Here is a 17,079-nt window from a genome sequence, read left to right on the forward strand (position 1 = left end):
TTCCTGAGTCCAGAAGATACACTGGAGAAGGGAATGGCCACCCCCTCCAGTATTGTTGGGCTTCCTTTGCGGCTCAGCTGGTAAAGAATCCTCCCACAATGCGAGAGACCTGGGTTTGATCCCCAGGTTGGGAAGATCCCCTGGAGAAGGGAAAGGCTACCCACTCCAGTATTCTGGCCCGGAGAATCCCATGGACTACATCGTCCATGGGGTCACAAAGAGTCAGACACAAGTGAGCAACTTTCAGTTCACATAAGGTCTACCATATGCAAAGCACATTGCGGGGGGGGGGGGGGGGGCGGTTTCTTCTTTCATCCCAGAAACTGAACTCAGTATTAGAGTGGCCACACCCTGGCCCCTTACTGACTCAAGCATGCCAAGATCTTTGCATTTATAGCCACAGCCCACCATGCTTCGTACCACTTGAGCCCATCCACCTGGCTCCAGAGAGCTAGATCCAACCGATGGTGTCACAGGCAACTCTCCACATCTAGTCTTCAGACTTTAGGACAACTGTAAACGAGCTGAGAGTTTGCTAGTGACGCCTATTCCTGGCCCCTCCTCCCCCACTTTCTACTTCTTTCAGGTCCTGGGTGGCATTGTCAGTAGTTCGGCATGTGAATCTGACCCAGAAGATCTGGAGACCACACTTTGAGAAGCGTTGCTGTGCAGGCTGAGGCAGGAAGTGTGAGGGTACAAAGGGGAAGAGACAAATTGCTCTAGAAAGGGAAGAGAGAACCTGCGAGGAAGAGGCAGTGGGTGAGACTGAGGGGAGTAGGGAGATAAGTACTGATCAGAAATGGGGTTGGGGATCTTTATTAAGCTGGTGTCTAGGGGAACACCTATTCTCCATCTCTCCACCCAAGTGTTGTAAAGATCCCAGTTCTTATTACTATACTAAGACGTGCCCACCTCCGAGGTGAGCTCAGGATGAGAAAAGAGCCTGTTCTGAGAGATTCGGTCACATCTGGATTTGATAGCCACCCAGGAAAATACGTGTCATCCCCCTTTCAGCACCTGGGGCCAATCATTCCCCTTCATAAAGCCCAGGTTCAAGCTGCCCCTTCCATCATATTCAGGCAGGTGTTGTTTTTGTTTTTTTTTTTTCTATTTAGGAATTTTTTTTTTTTTTGAAGAAAGCACTTGAGTGGTGTTCTTTGATTTTTCTTTCCATGGTAAACTGAAGTTTTACAGAGAATCCATACCCTTTGAACTGGTGGTTTGAGCTTCTGAATGAACAAAAATCAACTAATGGGGTTATTTTCTTCTCAAGGAAGGAATGAAGAAACTGTAAGAGAGAGAGGTTTACCTTTTATTTAAGGAAAATTGAAAGAAAATAAGTTATAAGTGGTAGCCTTACTAACAAACAAATTTAACACTACCTGCACCTACAGAACATGATTTGGAATTGTATCGCTTTCCCAATCCTACTAGGTCAAGGTGTATTAGAAGAAATACGGTATTTTCCACCATATGCGTTTCATGTTGCCTGTGTACAGCTCTGGAATTTTGTGGACCTAGAGAAGGAACAGAGAGTTAAAAAGTAAAACAGACACTCAGTATTCGGGCCTGTGGAGAATCATGGGAAAGCAAAACCCTTTTACTAGATTTGATTTTTTTTTTAAAACAAAACAAATATAGGAAAACTGTGCACACACCATGGGCAAGATCAAATAAGCCAGACAATGTGGCCAGATGAGTCTGCAGGAAATAGGTTGCATTAAGAAAACTGATGGAGTTTTCAGCAGCTGTTACAAAGAGCAAACAAAGCAAGACGTGATAATATCACGTGACTTGTGAAAAAACTGGGGGACAAATACCTCCACAAATGCTTTCCCGCTTTAGGAATCTTGGAGAGGAATGGGCACTGTGGTTGCCTCTGGGAAGGGAAACGGTGTGGGAGAGAATCAGGGTTGGAAAGCCACTCAGTCGTGTCCGACTCTATGCCATCCGTGGAATTCTCCAGGCCAGAATACTGGGGTGGGTAGCCCTTCCCTTCTCCAGGGGATCTTCCCAACCCAGGAATCGAACCCAGGTCTCCCACATTGTAGGCAGATTCTTTACCAGCTGGGCCACAAGGCAGGGTTGGGAGGAAGACTTAATTTCTATCCTACATTCTTTGAGGCTGTTTGACTTTTTCACCCTGCATAAATTTTGTCTACTAAAAGAGTAAAAATTAAGAAATGAAGAGAGGGAGGGATGGGAGGAGGGAATAGAGTATTTGGTGGGCATTTGTTCTTGAAAAGCCAGCTCAGAGCTATTCTAGAAGAAGCACGCACGGGCTCCAGAGTGTTCCTGCTGGCCAGCCCGTGGTGCCCACAGGCCGCATGCCAGGTCTGTCACCGTGCCCGGCACTCTGTCCTCCATCACTTGCTCCACAGCCTGAGGTAAGAACATGTTGTCTTGAGGTCGTGCCCACACCCTGGGTGGAAACACCGTGGTGTTCCAATGTGGAATTTCCAGCAGCTCTTGCAGCACAGGGTAGGAGTTTGGAAAATGAACTCCAAGGCAGAAGCAAGAAGTGCAGAAGGGACAGGGGTTAGAAAATACACAAAGAACTGTCAAAGGGCCTCCTGGTCACTGTCAGAGCATAAGAGATGACAGGCAGGACAGGGCAGTGGTTACAGGTCTGGACCCATGTTATCTGGGGTCAAATCCTGGCTTTTCCACTTAGAGACTGCGAGACCCTCCAGAACATCATTTCCCCCATGTACAATGACAAAATCAACCATGCAGGAATAGTGGAAATTAAATAAATTAAGGTGTTAGTGTTTAAGTACAGAATAAACACATAGTAGATGTTAGCTATTTATGGCTCCTCTATTTTCTTTGAATTCTCATCCTGTGTCAGACAGGATGTGATTATTGGTCTATTTTCCCCTGATACATCAAAGTTCAGATCAATAAACTTTGTTAAGGATTAGACAAAGGAGTCTCTGATACAAGCACAGGGTTTCGTCCATTACATCAGCATTTTCCAAACTCTGTTCCAATGAACAACTGATGTATCCCCCAATTAATGAATGTTCCTCCAACACAAGGTTTTGTGACCAATAAGTCTGAGAAATACTGATTAAATGAAATTAACCAGGTTATTTACTGTAAGATTCGTCAGAGCCTTTAAAATGCTAATCCACTCATGAGTCCATGATGGAGTAGCATTTCCCAAGTCATGTGACCACTGAACGATTTTGTTTTCCACGGCATACATATTAACACACAGAGAAACATTAAGGTTCTATGAAAAATAGCTCTGGACATGCTTTGCTACATTAAAGGACAAGCACGTCACTTCCCTGGTGGTCCAGTGGATAGGGGGACACGAGACACCTCGTCAGATCCAGTTAAGTCTGTGAGCCACAACTACTGAGCCCAAGCTCTGGAGCCCAGCTCCACAATTAGAGAGGCCATCGCACAGAGAGGCCCACGCGCTGCAGCTAGAGAGGAGCCTCTGCTCGCCACAGCTCGAGAACGCCCTCGCAGCAACGAGGAGCCCACGGGCCACAGCAAAGACCCAGAGCAGCCATAAATAACCAAACATTGTGAAAAGAACCAGCGTGACTAGAAGAGGGCTATTTAAGATCTGTTTTCATGTCAGTCTCCATCAAAGACCAGGTCTTCCAACCACGAAGTGTAGAACACATGTGGGCACGGTGGTTAGAACAGGGATGGTGAGCCACGCAAAGTACATGAGCACAGAGGTAAGACTGGGATCTGAATTAAGATCTTTTGTTGGGGGGGAGCATGCTAGGTCTTCACTGCAGCGCGTGGCTCTTCATCGCAGCACACAGGCTTCTCTAGTTGTGGCACACAAACTTAGCTGCCCCTCAGCATATGGGATCTTAGCTCCCCAACCAGGGATCGAGCCCATGATCCCTGTAATGGAAGGTGGAGTCGTTACCACTGGACCACCAGGGAAGTCCCCTGAAGGCAAATCTTGAGTTCCCTGGAATGATGGGTCATTTGCTATCTCAGAACCTCAGTTTCCTCATCTATAAGTTGGCAGAATAACATCTACTTCGCTTGGCTGTTTTACGATTTAAATTTCAGTGAGTAATATCTCAGGGTTAGTTTCCTTTCTTCAGTTAGGATGTTTTTGGTTGCAAACAGCAGACAGAAACACTTAAATTGGCTTAAACAAAAAGGGAATTTACCAAAGTAAGTAGAAGTCCAGATAAGGTTTTACCAGTGCTTATGATGTCATTAGAGTAGGTGATAATTCTCACTGTCAGGAAGCTTAATGCCCATCCCTGGAAAAATTCTAAACTGAGTATTGCACAGATGATCTTTTAGTGCCTTGATCTCTAGGGACCAATGCAAATTCACTAAGAACAAGTCATTGGAAGATAGTCTTTTTTATTTTTTCAAAAAAAAATTATCCCATCAGGGGACCAGTGATTCTCAAGCTGTGTAGGCAGGCACCCTAGACAGCTCTCAGAATTTCCAGAGGCATTTTCTACCAAACTCCCTTGGCTGATAGATCTATTTTAAAAGTGGAATAAATAAGCATTGCACAGGCCATGGGCAAAAAAAATGTTTGAGAAGCACTGTCACAGCCATAGTATGACTGGTTCTCAGAAAGGGCATTTGATAAAACCTCTCTCGAGGGCTTCATAGATAAATACGCCTGGGGCATGTGAGCAGCAGCAAACAACAGCTCCTAATGATGAAACACTATACAGTTTTGTGTAAAACACACAGAATCTTGAATTTTCTATTTAAGCAGAACTTGAAATCTTCTATTAAATGTGCATTGGTTATATGTATACTGCTCAATGATGGATAAATTGTGAAGTCCAACTTATATTCAGTGGATTAAAAAAGAGTTGTGTACCAAGATGCTCATTTTAGCATTATTTATAGCAGACAGGGAAAACAATGGAAAAGCCCAACAATAGCAAAATGGTTCGTAAATCATACAAAAGAGTATTAAGGTAAAACACAGACTAAATGAAAGAATTATCATATAGTCATTATGATGTTACTTGGGATTCCCTGGCAGCTCAGCAGTAAAGAAACTGTCTGTGATGCAGGAGACATGGGTTCGATCCCTGGGTCGGGAAGATCCCCTGGAGAAGGAAAGGGCAACCCACTCCAGTATTCTTGCCTGGGAAATCCCATGGACAGAGGAGCCCGGTGAGCTCCAGTCCATGGGGTTGCAAAAGAGTTGGACACAACTTAGCAACTAAACAAAAAAATGATGTTACATAGCCTCATTATGAAGCAAGATTGTGAAGAACACATAATGACATGAAATATATAATCTGAATTTTGTTTTAAAAAAGTTTAAACACAGAGAAATGGATGAGAAGGTAGAATGAATGATAAACATGTTAATGATTGATTTCTTTTTCTTTTTTTTTAACCTTTCTATGGTTTTCCAAAGTCCCTCTCTTTTATAACTAAGTGGGGGAAACAGCAGTAAACGTTCTTTTAATATATCATTGGGTGTTTTTACAGATCATAAGCCCAGCATGAGTCAACAGTGAACAGACACATCTGCCAAAAATACTAAAAACTCTCTGCTCCTGAAGAGAAGCAGAGTGTTCTGAAAATAGGAGGTGACAACCTTTGGCATACAGATGGCTCATCCTCATATGAAACTTTGTGTCCAGTTCAGGAAACCACATTTTTAAGGACATTGGGACACTGCGGCATGCCCAAAGTAGGGAAAGGAAGGACATTAGGAAAGTTTATACCATGTCATATTTACTCATTAATGAATTCACCTATTCAACCTCAAAAGTACCTCTTAGGCACTGTAGGTGAAATGGGAGAATTGTGTCAAAGGATGGTTGATGCATATAAGTTGGGGGCACAATAGCTGTCTACAATATTTTAAGGTCTATCATGTGGCAAATGGACCGGGGGCATATAAAGTTTCAAGAGTGCATGGAGGCATATATGGTCAAATAATTTTCTACAAGGATGCCAAGACCACTCAATGGTTAAAGGACAGTCTTCATCAAATGGTGTTGGTTTGATGAATATCCCCGTGCAAAGGATGAAACTGGGTCCTCCTCTTACTTCTCATTTCTAAAAGTAACTCAAAATAGATCAAAGACTTAAATGTAAGAGCTAAATCTACCAAAGTAGAAAGTAAAAGTAAATACATTAGAATTCATTAAAATTTAAATGGAAAGGAAACCCAAAAAAGAGGGGCTATATGTATATATAGATATGGGCTTCCCTGGTGGGTCGGATAGTAAAGAATCTGCCTGCAATGCAGGAGGCCCGGGTTGGATCCCTGGGTTGGTAAGATCCCCTGGAGAAGGAAATGGCTGCCTGCTCTGGACAGAGGAGCCTGGCAGGCTACAGTCCATGGAGTCACAGAGAGTCAGATACAATTGAGTGACTAACACTTTCTCTTTCACTATGCATACATATAGCTGATTCACTTTGCTGTACAGTAGAAACTAACACAACATTGTAAAGCAATTATACTCCAATAAAAATTTTTAAAAAAACGTTTCTGTGCCAAAGGACGCTATCAACAGAGTGAAAGGAAATCCCCCAAGTGGGAGAAAATAATTGTAGCAAATCCTATTTCTGATCCTTATGGGATATCTATATCCTCGACTTATATCCTGATAAACCCATGGGAAAGTTGAAAATATCACAAGTTGAAAATGCATTTAATACACCCAAACTACTGAACATCATAGCTTAGCCCTCCTTAAATGGGCCCAAGCCACTCACATTAGCCTACGGTTGAGCAAAATCATTTAACACTAAGCCTATTTTATAATATGTTGAATATCTCTTATAACTGATTGAATGCTGTATGGAAAGTGATCAGCACGGTTGGCTGGGTGCAGAATGATTGTTAAGTGTATCAGCTGTTTACCTTCATGATTGCTTGGCTGACTGGGACCCGTGGCTCGCTGCTGGTGCCCAGCATCAGGAGAGAGCATTTTCCCTCATATCGCTGGCCTGGGAAAGATCAAAATTCAAGGTGTAGTTTCTACTAAATGTTTATCGATTTCACACTGTTGCAGCTCAAAACCAACACAGTTTGGAGACCATCTGACTCTGTGTGTGTATATATTTCTACCTGTATCTCTAATCTTTTCTGACTAATGATAAGGATTAATAAATCTCCAATAACTTAACAACCAAAACACACAGCCCAATTAAAAAATGGGCAAAGGACTTGAATATACATTTCTCCAAAAATGATTTACAGTACCAATAAATACATGAAAGGATGCTCAATATCAATACTTATCAGAGAAATGCAAATCAAAGCCCCAATGAAATACCACTTCACACACATTAGAATGATGGCTATTATTGAAAAAGTAAAATAGAATAAAATAAACAGATAATAACAAGGGTTGGTAAAGATGTGAAAAAATCAGAACCCTTGTATACGGCTGGTGGAAATGTAAAATGGTGCAGTCACTGTGGAAAAAAGTATGACAGTTCCTCAAAAAGTTAAGCATAGAATTATCATACGATGTAGCAGTTCTACTTCTGAGTATATGCCTAAAAGAATTGAAAGCAGGGTGTCGGGACTTCCCTGGTGGTCCAGTGGCTAAGACTCTGTGCTCCCCATGCAGGGGGCCTGGATTCGATCCCTGGTCAGGGAACTAGATCCCACATGCTGCAACTAAGAATTCTCATGCTGCAACTGAAGACCCCACATGCCGCAACAAAGACAGAGGAAGCTTCATGCCGCAACGGGGACCTGGCACAGCCAAATAAATAAATACTTTTTAAAAGCAAGGTGTTAAACAGATATTGTACCTCATGTTCATAGCATCATTATTCACAAGTATCCATTGACAGCTGAATGGATAAACAAATGCAGTATATACTTTCAGTGGAATGCTATCCAACCTTTAAAATGAATTCTGACATGGACGAATCTTGAAGACCTGATGCTAAGTGAAATAAGCCTGTCCAAAAGGACAAATATCATCTGATTCACTTATAGGAGGCACCTGTATGCGTGTGTGTGCTCCAACTCTTTGTGTGTCCAACCCTCTGCGACCCCATAGCCCGCCAGGCTCCCCTGCCCATGGAATTTTCCAGAATACCGGAGTGGCTGCCATTTCCTTCTCAAGGGGATCTTTCCGACCCAGGGATAGAAAGTGCATCCCCTGCACCGCAGGCTGAGTCCTGATTTCATCGACAGCGCCACCTGGGAGCCCATATGAGGCACCTAAGGCGTCAAGGTGCCGTCACTCAGCCGTGGCCGACTCTTCGCGACCCCATGGACTGTAGCCTACCAGGCTCCTCCGTCCATGGGATTTTCCAGGCAAGAGGACTGGAGTGGGGTAGCCATTTCCTTCTCCAGGGGATCTTCCCGACCCAGGGATCAAACCTGGGTCTTCTGCATTGCAAGCAGATGCTTTACCCTCTAAGCCACCAGGGAAGCCCCATGAGGCACCTAGAAGTAGTCAAATTCACCATCAGACAGTGCAATGATGGCCGCTGGGTCTCAAGGGAGGGAGGGATGAGTGGTTTAATTAATCATTTAATCGGCACAGAACTTCAGTTTGGGAAAATGAAAAGTTCAGTAGATGGACTGCAGTGATGGTTGAGAATACATAAAGGGAGGGTCATACCCACCAGGATAGCTAAAACAAAAGACTAAGAACCAAGTGTTAGCAAGAGCATGGAACAACAAACTCCCATACATTGCTGGTGGGAATGTAAAAGCTGAAACTGCTGCTGCTGCTGCTGCTGCTGCTGCTGCTGCTAAGTCGCTTCAGTCGTGTCCGGCTCTGTGAGACCCCATGGATGGCAGCCCACCAGGCTCCCCTGTCCCTGGGATTCTCCAGGCAAGAACACTGGAGTGGGTTGCCATTTCCTTCTTCAATGCATGAAAGTGAAAAGTGAAAGTCAAGTCACTCAGTCATGTCTGACTAGTAGCGACCCCATGGACTGCAGCCTACCAGGCTCCTCGGTCCATGGGATTTTCCAGGCAAGATTACCGGAGTAGGGTGCCATTGCCTTCTCCGAAGCCGAAACTATGACTCAGCAATTCTATTTCTATATATTAACCCAAAGAAGACACTTCATGTGCAAACAATAATACACACACAAGAATGTTTATAGGGCACTTTATCCGTAATAGTCAAACACTAGGCACAAGTAGAATGCCCATCAACAGAATGATTAATTAATTATGGGATAGTCATAAAATGGAATACTATTCAGCATAAAAAAGAAAAAACTTGAGTTTACAAAGTGAGATAAAAGAATCTCACAGATGCTATGCTAAATGGAAGAAGTCAGATAGATAATGGATCATTTCTCTTGCCACTTTCAAGAATTTTTTTCTTTAATTTTTAGAAGCTTGATTACGTGTCTTGGCACAATTTTTTTTTTTTTTTTTTTTTAGGATTATCCTGTATGGGATTTTTTCAGCTTCTTTAATCTGTGTCTGTTGCCAAGTTTGGGAAGTTTTCATCCATCTTTGCTTAAAATACATTTTAAGCTTCACTCTCTTTCCCTAGGGCTCCAATGACACAAATATTCTTTTGTTATAGTCTCATAGGTCCCTACAGCTCTGTTTTTTCCCATATATTTCTTTTTACTGTTCAGATTTGAGAATTTCTATTTTTTATCACCAAGTTCATTAGTTCTTTCTTCTGTCCTCTCTCTATTCTTTCCTGAAGCCCATCAACTGAGTTTTAAATGTTTGGTTACTGCATTTTTCAGTTCGAAAATTTCTGCTTGATTCTTTTTGACATCTTCTATTCCTTTGCTGAGATTTTTCAGTTTTTTATTTGTTTCAAACATGTTTGTCATTGCTTGTTGAGACATTTTCACGATGACTGCTTTAAAATCCTTGCCAGTATGGATTTTAAATCTTTGCCATCCTTGTAAGTTTAGCATCTGTTTCATCTTGGCACTGGTCTGAGAATCCCATGAAACGTTATACAACTACAGTCTAGGGGCCTGAGATGCTAAGAAAAATTGTTTCTGATTTCCCAAAATTATGATAGGAACTGAGAACCAAAGGAACTGGATCTACCATGTAGCAAAGTCCATGAGCCACCAGGGAGTTCCCTGGGGATCCAGGGGCTAAGACTTCAGGCTCCCAGTGTTGGGGGCCTGGGTTCAATCCCTGGTCAGGGAGCTAGATCTCACATGCTGCAACTAGGTCTCAGAGTTGACACGCCGCAGCTAAAGATCCGCATGCAGCAGCTGAGACCTGGAACAGCCAGATAAATAACCTAAAAACAAAAAAGCAAAGTCCATGAGCCACCAGCTTGAAGTAAGCCACCTTTCCCCCAGGCCTGCCAAGAGATTAACGCTCGTAGGAGTCAGGCACAGACCCCCTTCTCTCCACCACCTGGGTCTATATAAAGCTGGTGGTTGAGGGTGAGAGGGGAGATGCTTCTTGGGGGAGGACAGTGTTTGTGAAAAGAAGTTCTTCTATCCTTACTCCCCTGGGGATGGAGAGGGAGGAGTGGGCCTTCGACTAGTTCAAACAGGGGTGAGACTCAATAAAAACCTGGCAGTGTCTGCACGATGGGGAGATGGACACTTCATCGCCTAGTTGATGTCCACCGAGCTGCCGTGGCGCTACTGGAGTGGCAGCGTCAAGAGAGGGCAAGAACTCTCCCCTCTACCCTGCCAGCAGCCAGGACCTGCAGGTGCCAGAGTTGGGGCACTGGAGAGCATGATGAGCTGGGAGGCTGCTGGTTTGCTGGAAACAAGGAAGCAAGCTCCACTGGGCATAGAGGCAGGAGTGGCAGGGGCTTCCTGCTGGCAGTCAGCCTGAACATGTCCAGTCTCAAGGGACTCCCACAGCCTGGCAAAGTTGCCTGACACCATAGTGTACCAAGGGGGTATGGTCTGCGTAAGTGGGAAGGAGTATTTTATCACTGACGTTGTTTGATATTTTCTGGGCATAATGAGGACAAACACAGACTGACTTTTGTCAGTTTTACGATTGCTTTTAAATTCTGTATGGACAGTGCCCCCAGCACGCCCACCCCTCAACATGCCACTTGACCTTGATGTTGACACTGAGTCTCTTGCAGGTGGGCTCTTAGCAGGTGCCTCGTCTGACCTGAAGCAGGGATTATCCACGGAGGACAGAGGGGTTGACTGACAGCAGACATACCTCACCCAGCACGCACACTCACATCTCAGAAGGAGAGGAGCCTCCTGGGAGAGGAGGCCTGGGAGAGGAGGGATGTTTGGAATTGAAACAGTATTGAAGTTTTTAAATGGAGAGAATATACCTAACATTGTTAACATTAAGGTTTAATAACTTAAACGAGACTGTTCGCTTCCCGCTGCCCCAGCTTTATGGAGCTGTAACTGACAAATAAAATCGTATACATGTGTGACATGTACAAAAGACTTTAATAAATGCAAATGACTAGCGTTATGAGGACAGACTGAGAAGTCCTGTTGCTTGCTCATCAACAGAAGCTTGCCTGCAGAAAAGAGGGCTGAGAGCACCACTCTCAGATAAATGCTATTTATCAGTATCAGAAAAATGATATTATTCCTTGTTAAACAGTCAGTGAGGTGCAATTCCTCAAGTAAAGCAGCTATATTGGGGTTTTTCTCCTACAATAATGCATAGGTACATTTTTCTGGGAAGACAGTATATGCTTTCAACCTATTCTCAAAGGGCTCCTGGATTCAAAGAAGATTCAAGAGCATCAGGCCTGCAGACAACCCAGTCCCTTACCTGATGACACTTTCTTAGTATACTGTGTTCAGCAGACATTATCTCACCTCTGTGTGGCCATGGACAATCTGCTAACCCTCTCTGTTCCCAAAGTTCATCACCTGCAAATGAGAATAACGCCACCAATCTCACAGGGCTGTTAAGAGCATCAAATGAATAAATGGAAGGGAAGTGCTTAAAATAGAAGCTGCACTTATGTGTTTATATATGTGTGTGTATATACACATAAATATGTATACATATATATATACACACACACACACATATATAAAGTGCAGTGGTTCCGTGGTAAAGAAGCTGCCTGCAATGCAGGAGACCCCAGTTACATTCCTGGTTAGGGAAGATTCCCTGGAGGAGGAAATGGCAACCCACTCCAGTATTCTTGCCTGGGAAATCCCATGGACAGAGGAGCCTGGCGGGCTACAGTCCATGGGGTTGCAAAAGAGTCAGACATGACATAGCACCTAAACAACAACAAATAGAAGCAATGGCTGTTACTTTTTTTTTTACTACTTTTACTTTCTATTCCTCTTGGGAAGCCAGAATTTCTGCATGAATGTCAGTCTCTCTAGCAAGTGGCTCAGTTAAGTGATGCCTGTTTCTGAGAAGTACTTTTTTCCTACAGCAAAGTCAAGACAGAGCCAAGAGCCGAGAAGGGATATTAGCCAAAGAGCTGAATCACATGTCTCACCCAGACAGGGAAAACCCCACAGTTGCCATGCTCAGAACAAAACTGGGTGCCTCAGAATGCATCAGTTTAATAAAATAGGGAAGTTAGGGAGCTCTCTTCCTGTCCTTTGACTTGACTTTGCTTAATGTCTCTCCCATAAGGGGACAGCCCCTTGCTTCTCAATGCCAATTCATGCCCTCTGTTGTCCATAAGACAGCTCAGTGTTCCAGAAAGAAGACTGTTACTCATCACCCCTGCCATTCACTTGGCATCTTGTGTCTTCCAAAGGACGCACAGCCAAAAAGAATCCATCCCTAGGCTGTCCCCAAGTGGAAACTGTCTCATTTAGAGGCTTATAACCAGGAGATGGAATGGGCACGTTCAATTCTGTACCTACTTCCTTGTGAGGCAACTTCTCTCAATCCAGAGAAGTTGTGAGCTTCCCTCCAGAATGCCTCATAGGAATGATATGGATCTCCCTGGTGCCAAATGCACTTGCAACATGGACGTTTGCAGATGGCTCCAAAGAACCAGATGAGAGACAGCAAGGAAACAAGTTAATTGATTTCCTGGAACTGTGTATCAGAAAAGCTGCTATTGTATATACAAATGTCAAACACTGGAACTGGGCCAGTTTGGTAAAACCAATTATTTGTCCTTGCGCAGGGACCCACTCTTACTATAGATAGCAGGCGGGGCTTTCTTCTACCATCCCAGGAAGTCCATACTCCAGGTGGAAAAGCCAAAATGTGCCCACTGGGAATTTCCTACAGTTGAGGCTCCTGCTCAGCCCATGAAGTCAGTGCTGTTCTTCACGTTTCCTTTGGCCAAAGGCTGTCCTGGTTGTTTCATTTTCTCTCTTGACAGCATCACACAGGGGTAAATACAGTATTGAGCAACCAGTGGAAAAAAGAAGAAACGGGGCTTTTCTGGTGGTTTGCTCAAGCTGATTTGTTTGTAGTACCTGTTCTGGCTGTGTCTCTAGCATCCATCTTTCTGGAAGTCAATTCATGATGAGCAACCACTTCACATCCCTGAACCAGAGTTAAAAATAAACGTGACATAGAATTAGGCTTATATTCGGAGGATAATTACGAGTTGACGGCTTTCCTTGGAAGAACCATCATTGATTTATGCTTTCAAGATTTCATGGTAAGATGGGGGCCACTTTTGCTCCTGCAAAACTACAGCTGAAGACATCTCTGAGCAAGTTATCTCAAGTCCCTTATATGAGGATCTACAAAATTAAATTTTCCAATAATATAATGCCAGGTGAATGCTGGCATTCTTCAAACAAAACTAGATGCAGCTCAGCTGCTTTGCTTCTCCATCTCCTCCCCTCCTCCATCTCCTTCAGATAATGATGATGAAACTCACATGGCCCACATTTCTACTTTTGCCTTGGGTGTTAGGAAGCTCAGGGTTAAATTTCATGCTCAAACTATTTTATCCACATTTCTGAAAGTACTTCCTATTTTTCCATAACCAGCTTCCAGTCAATTTTTTAATTTTCCATTTTCACTGTATTTAAAATTATAAAACCCTTTCTGTCCTTTGTTTTTTTAAATAAAGAGGCAGACTAAAATTAATTAACTAATTAAACATGAGTTGGGAAGATCCCCTGAAGGAGGAAACGGCACCCTGCTCAAGTATGCTTGCCTGAAAAATCCCGTGGACAAAGGAGCCTGGCAGTCTATAGTCCATAGCATCGCAATGAGTGGGACACGAATGAGCGAGCACACACACACAATTAAACCTGACTTTGGGGTTAAGTGCCCACGCTCCTTAAAATAGTTGATCACCCAATGTTCAGTGAGGCATTGGTTACAGCTATTGTTCACAAAGAATTGGCTCTGGGTGGGGTTTGGGTTACTGATTTGAATCTGTTTTCTTGGAGCCAATTTGAATTCACTGGTAAGGCTGAAGGACTGTTACTTCCTACAGTCCTTTGTTCGAAAGGATTGTGTTTTGCATCACAGCCCAGGGAGACAGGTGCAGTGAAGCAAAACAGCTTTTTCTCCTCTCTCCAAACGCTTAGCACAACTACACACATCCATGTTCTTATCTTTGAGCTAAACTTTGCTACAACAAGGAACCGCCCTGCAACATTCTCAAAGAACAAAAGATTCCTAAGCCTTGGGAAACAGAAGGGGTCCACTTGTTAGAACTATTATCAACTAGTATATTACAAGAACAGCTACATTTGGACTGAGCTCAAGGTTGGCTACAGTGAGGTGTGACTGTTTCTGGTTTACAGGTTGAGTAAATGCAGGACTCAAATTTGCCTTAGGGTTCCATTATTTACAAAATCAATCAACCACAATTCATTAATTACAGCCCTCAGTTAACTGGCATTTTATCTATCCATCTCATTCCTAAACGTAGATGCTCAGCTTTTAACACAAAAGGCCAAGTTACAAGAAGTTAAGTGTATGTCTGAGAAAGAACAAAAGTACTAATATCCAAAGAATGACCTTGATTTAGCTCAAGTTTTTGGCTGTCTGTACCCAAATTGGAAAAAGCCTTGCTGTACTCAGCCCATAGACACTATATATCATCCTTGGCTACTGAAAGCAAAAGCATTGTCTCTCAGTATAATTTTTTAAAGATCTTTTTGATGTGGACCATTTTTTAGAGTCTTTATTGAATTTGTTATAATATTAATTCTGCTGTATTGGTTTTTTGGTCCTGAGGCATATGGGATCTTAGCTATCTAACCAGGGACGGAACCCACACTTGCTGCATTGGAAGGTGACGTCTAAACCACTGGATCGCCAAGGAAATCCCTATAATTCTGATTAAGGACACAAAAGTGCATCAATCAAGATAGAGCAAATTTCTGTTCAAGTAAATCAGGAAGAGCAAGATATCATAGCAGTCTCTTCCATAAGCACCCTGGAGAAGCAAGTTTTGCCAAGATGCTTCTCCTTGAGACATTAAAAAATCCCACTCCCACCCCGTGTGACCTGACAGCTTCGAGTTAATTCCTTAAGGAAGTAAGGGTGTTGCAGAAACCAGTACTGGAGAAACCAAGCTCCACACTAGGAGAGCTGGAGAACACAGGTTTATTATGCCAGCGGGGCCAGAGGAGTTAACACTTCAAGCTCTGAGCCCGGAACAAAGGGATTACAGAGTTTTTATAGACAGACTGTAGTGGGCAACACTAGCTGTCAATAGGCTGGTTTAAACTAAGGGGTTTCACGCATGCGCAGTAACAGTAGTCAAGATGGGGAGGAGGATGCCTGGCCTGGACAGGCATGATTAAGCAGATTTGCGGGGTCTAGGCAATTGCAAAGAGCAGGACAAGGGTGAGTGAGATAAACTCCAGTTCCTAGTATTGCAAGTCCCCACTTTCTGAGACTACATGACCTACGTGATCTAGATTTTGCAAGGGGCAAGCTAAGTTACGGAGGCAGAAGGAGGTTATGTAAAATTTTAACTTTTCCTCTTCAAGGGGAGCAATTAAGTAAGCCCCTGGGCCACAACTACTGAGCCCACCTGCCACAACTGGAGAAGCCTGTGCACTACCCTCTTGCGTTGCAATGAAGATCCCTAACAGCCAAATAAAAAGAGAGAGAAGAATGAACCTCACCATCATGGTCAAGAACAATTTACTAAGGGGGACAGGGATCGAAGTGGGGAGACTAGTTCAGAGGCTATTAAAATAAGCCAGGCAAGAAATGATGGTCACTTGCACAAGGATGGTGGCAGGAGAGGTGGGGTGAAGCGGTCAGATTATAGGTATAGAGCTAACAAGATTTGCTAATGCATTAGATAGTGTGGTGGGAGAAATGGAGAGTAAATGGTGACTGCAAGGGTTTTCCTTGAGCAACTGGAAGGGCAAAAGCACTTTATCTGAGAAGAAGCAGATGGCAGGCAGGAATGGGAGGAAGTAGGATTTGGACACCTCCCTAGAGGTGAGATGGAAACTACAAACCAGGAAGGTGTGGTGTCCTTGAAGCCAAGTGAAGAATGTGCCTGAGGGAGAAGGGAGGAGAGGGATAACTGCAAATGCTGCTGATGAATTCGCTGAGATGGGGACTGAGAGCTGAGTGATGGATTTAGCAAGCTGACAGCCACTGGGGACCTTCACATGTGAGAGAAAGTCACTCAGTCGTGTCTGACTCTGCGACATGGACTGTACAGTCCATGGAATTGTCCAGGCCGGAATACTGGCTGGAGTGGGTAGCTTTTCTCTTCTCCAGGGAATCTTCCCAACCCAGAGACTGAACTCAGGTCTCCCGCATTGTAGGCAGATTCTTTACCAGTTGAGCCACAAGGGAAGCCCAGGGAACTTTAACAAGTGCACTACTAATTACTGAAGTTCTCAGGCATCGCACCAAGCATGGAAATTCAAGTTCTGTGATGTGGAAGATGCTGGAAGAAAAATGAGCTCTTAACTCCACATTCTGCAGCTGTCTTGGGAGTCATAGCAGCAGGTCACACCTAGACCTGCAACACCACAGACCTGAAGCCCAGAGAGAGTCGCATTATTGATACAAGCAAGGCCATTTGTGTGACAGCAGACAGGAAACTGCTGGGAGTTCAAAAGTAGGGTCTCAAGTTCCCAGCCAACCCACGGGCTCCTGTAACATACTGAGAAACCAACCGACTAACCAACTCAGAAGCAAAGCAAAGCAGTATTGAAAAGGCAGCAGCGGTAGCCTTATAAAGCTATCTGAGATCTAAACCCTTCCACCTCCAAAAAGAAGTGATTAGAACAATCATTAAGTTCCTTTAGGGC

At 43.7% G+C, this 17,079-nt stretch overlaps 1 protein-coding gene across 1 annotated transcript in view; it reads right to left on the reverse strand.

Annotated features, from left to right (window-relative positions):
* The window catches only part of LYRM9 (LYR motif containing 9), a 59,344-nt gene continuing 43,383 nt past the window's right edge, over positions 1,119-17,079 (reverse strand). Inside the window, exons 5-6 of the transcript XR_001919680.1 lie at positions 6,848-6,933; positions 1,119-1,517 (exon numbers count right to left, since the gene is read on the reverse strand). The gene's annotated coding sequence lies outside the window, so the exon portion shown is untranslated. The remainder of the gene's footprint in view (positions 1,518-6,847; positions 6,934-17,079) is intronic.

Source organism: Capra hircus, chromosome 19, assembly GCF_001704415.2.
Source record: "Capra hircus breed San Clemente chromosome 19, ASM170441v1, whole genome shotgun sequence".
Classification (NCBI taxonomy): domain Eukaryota; kingdom Metazoa; phylum Chordata; class Mammalia; order Artiodactyla; family Bovidae; genus Capra; species Capra hircus.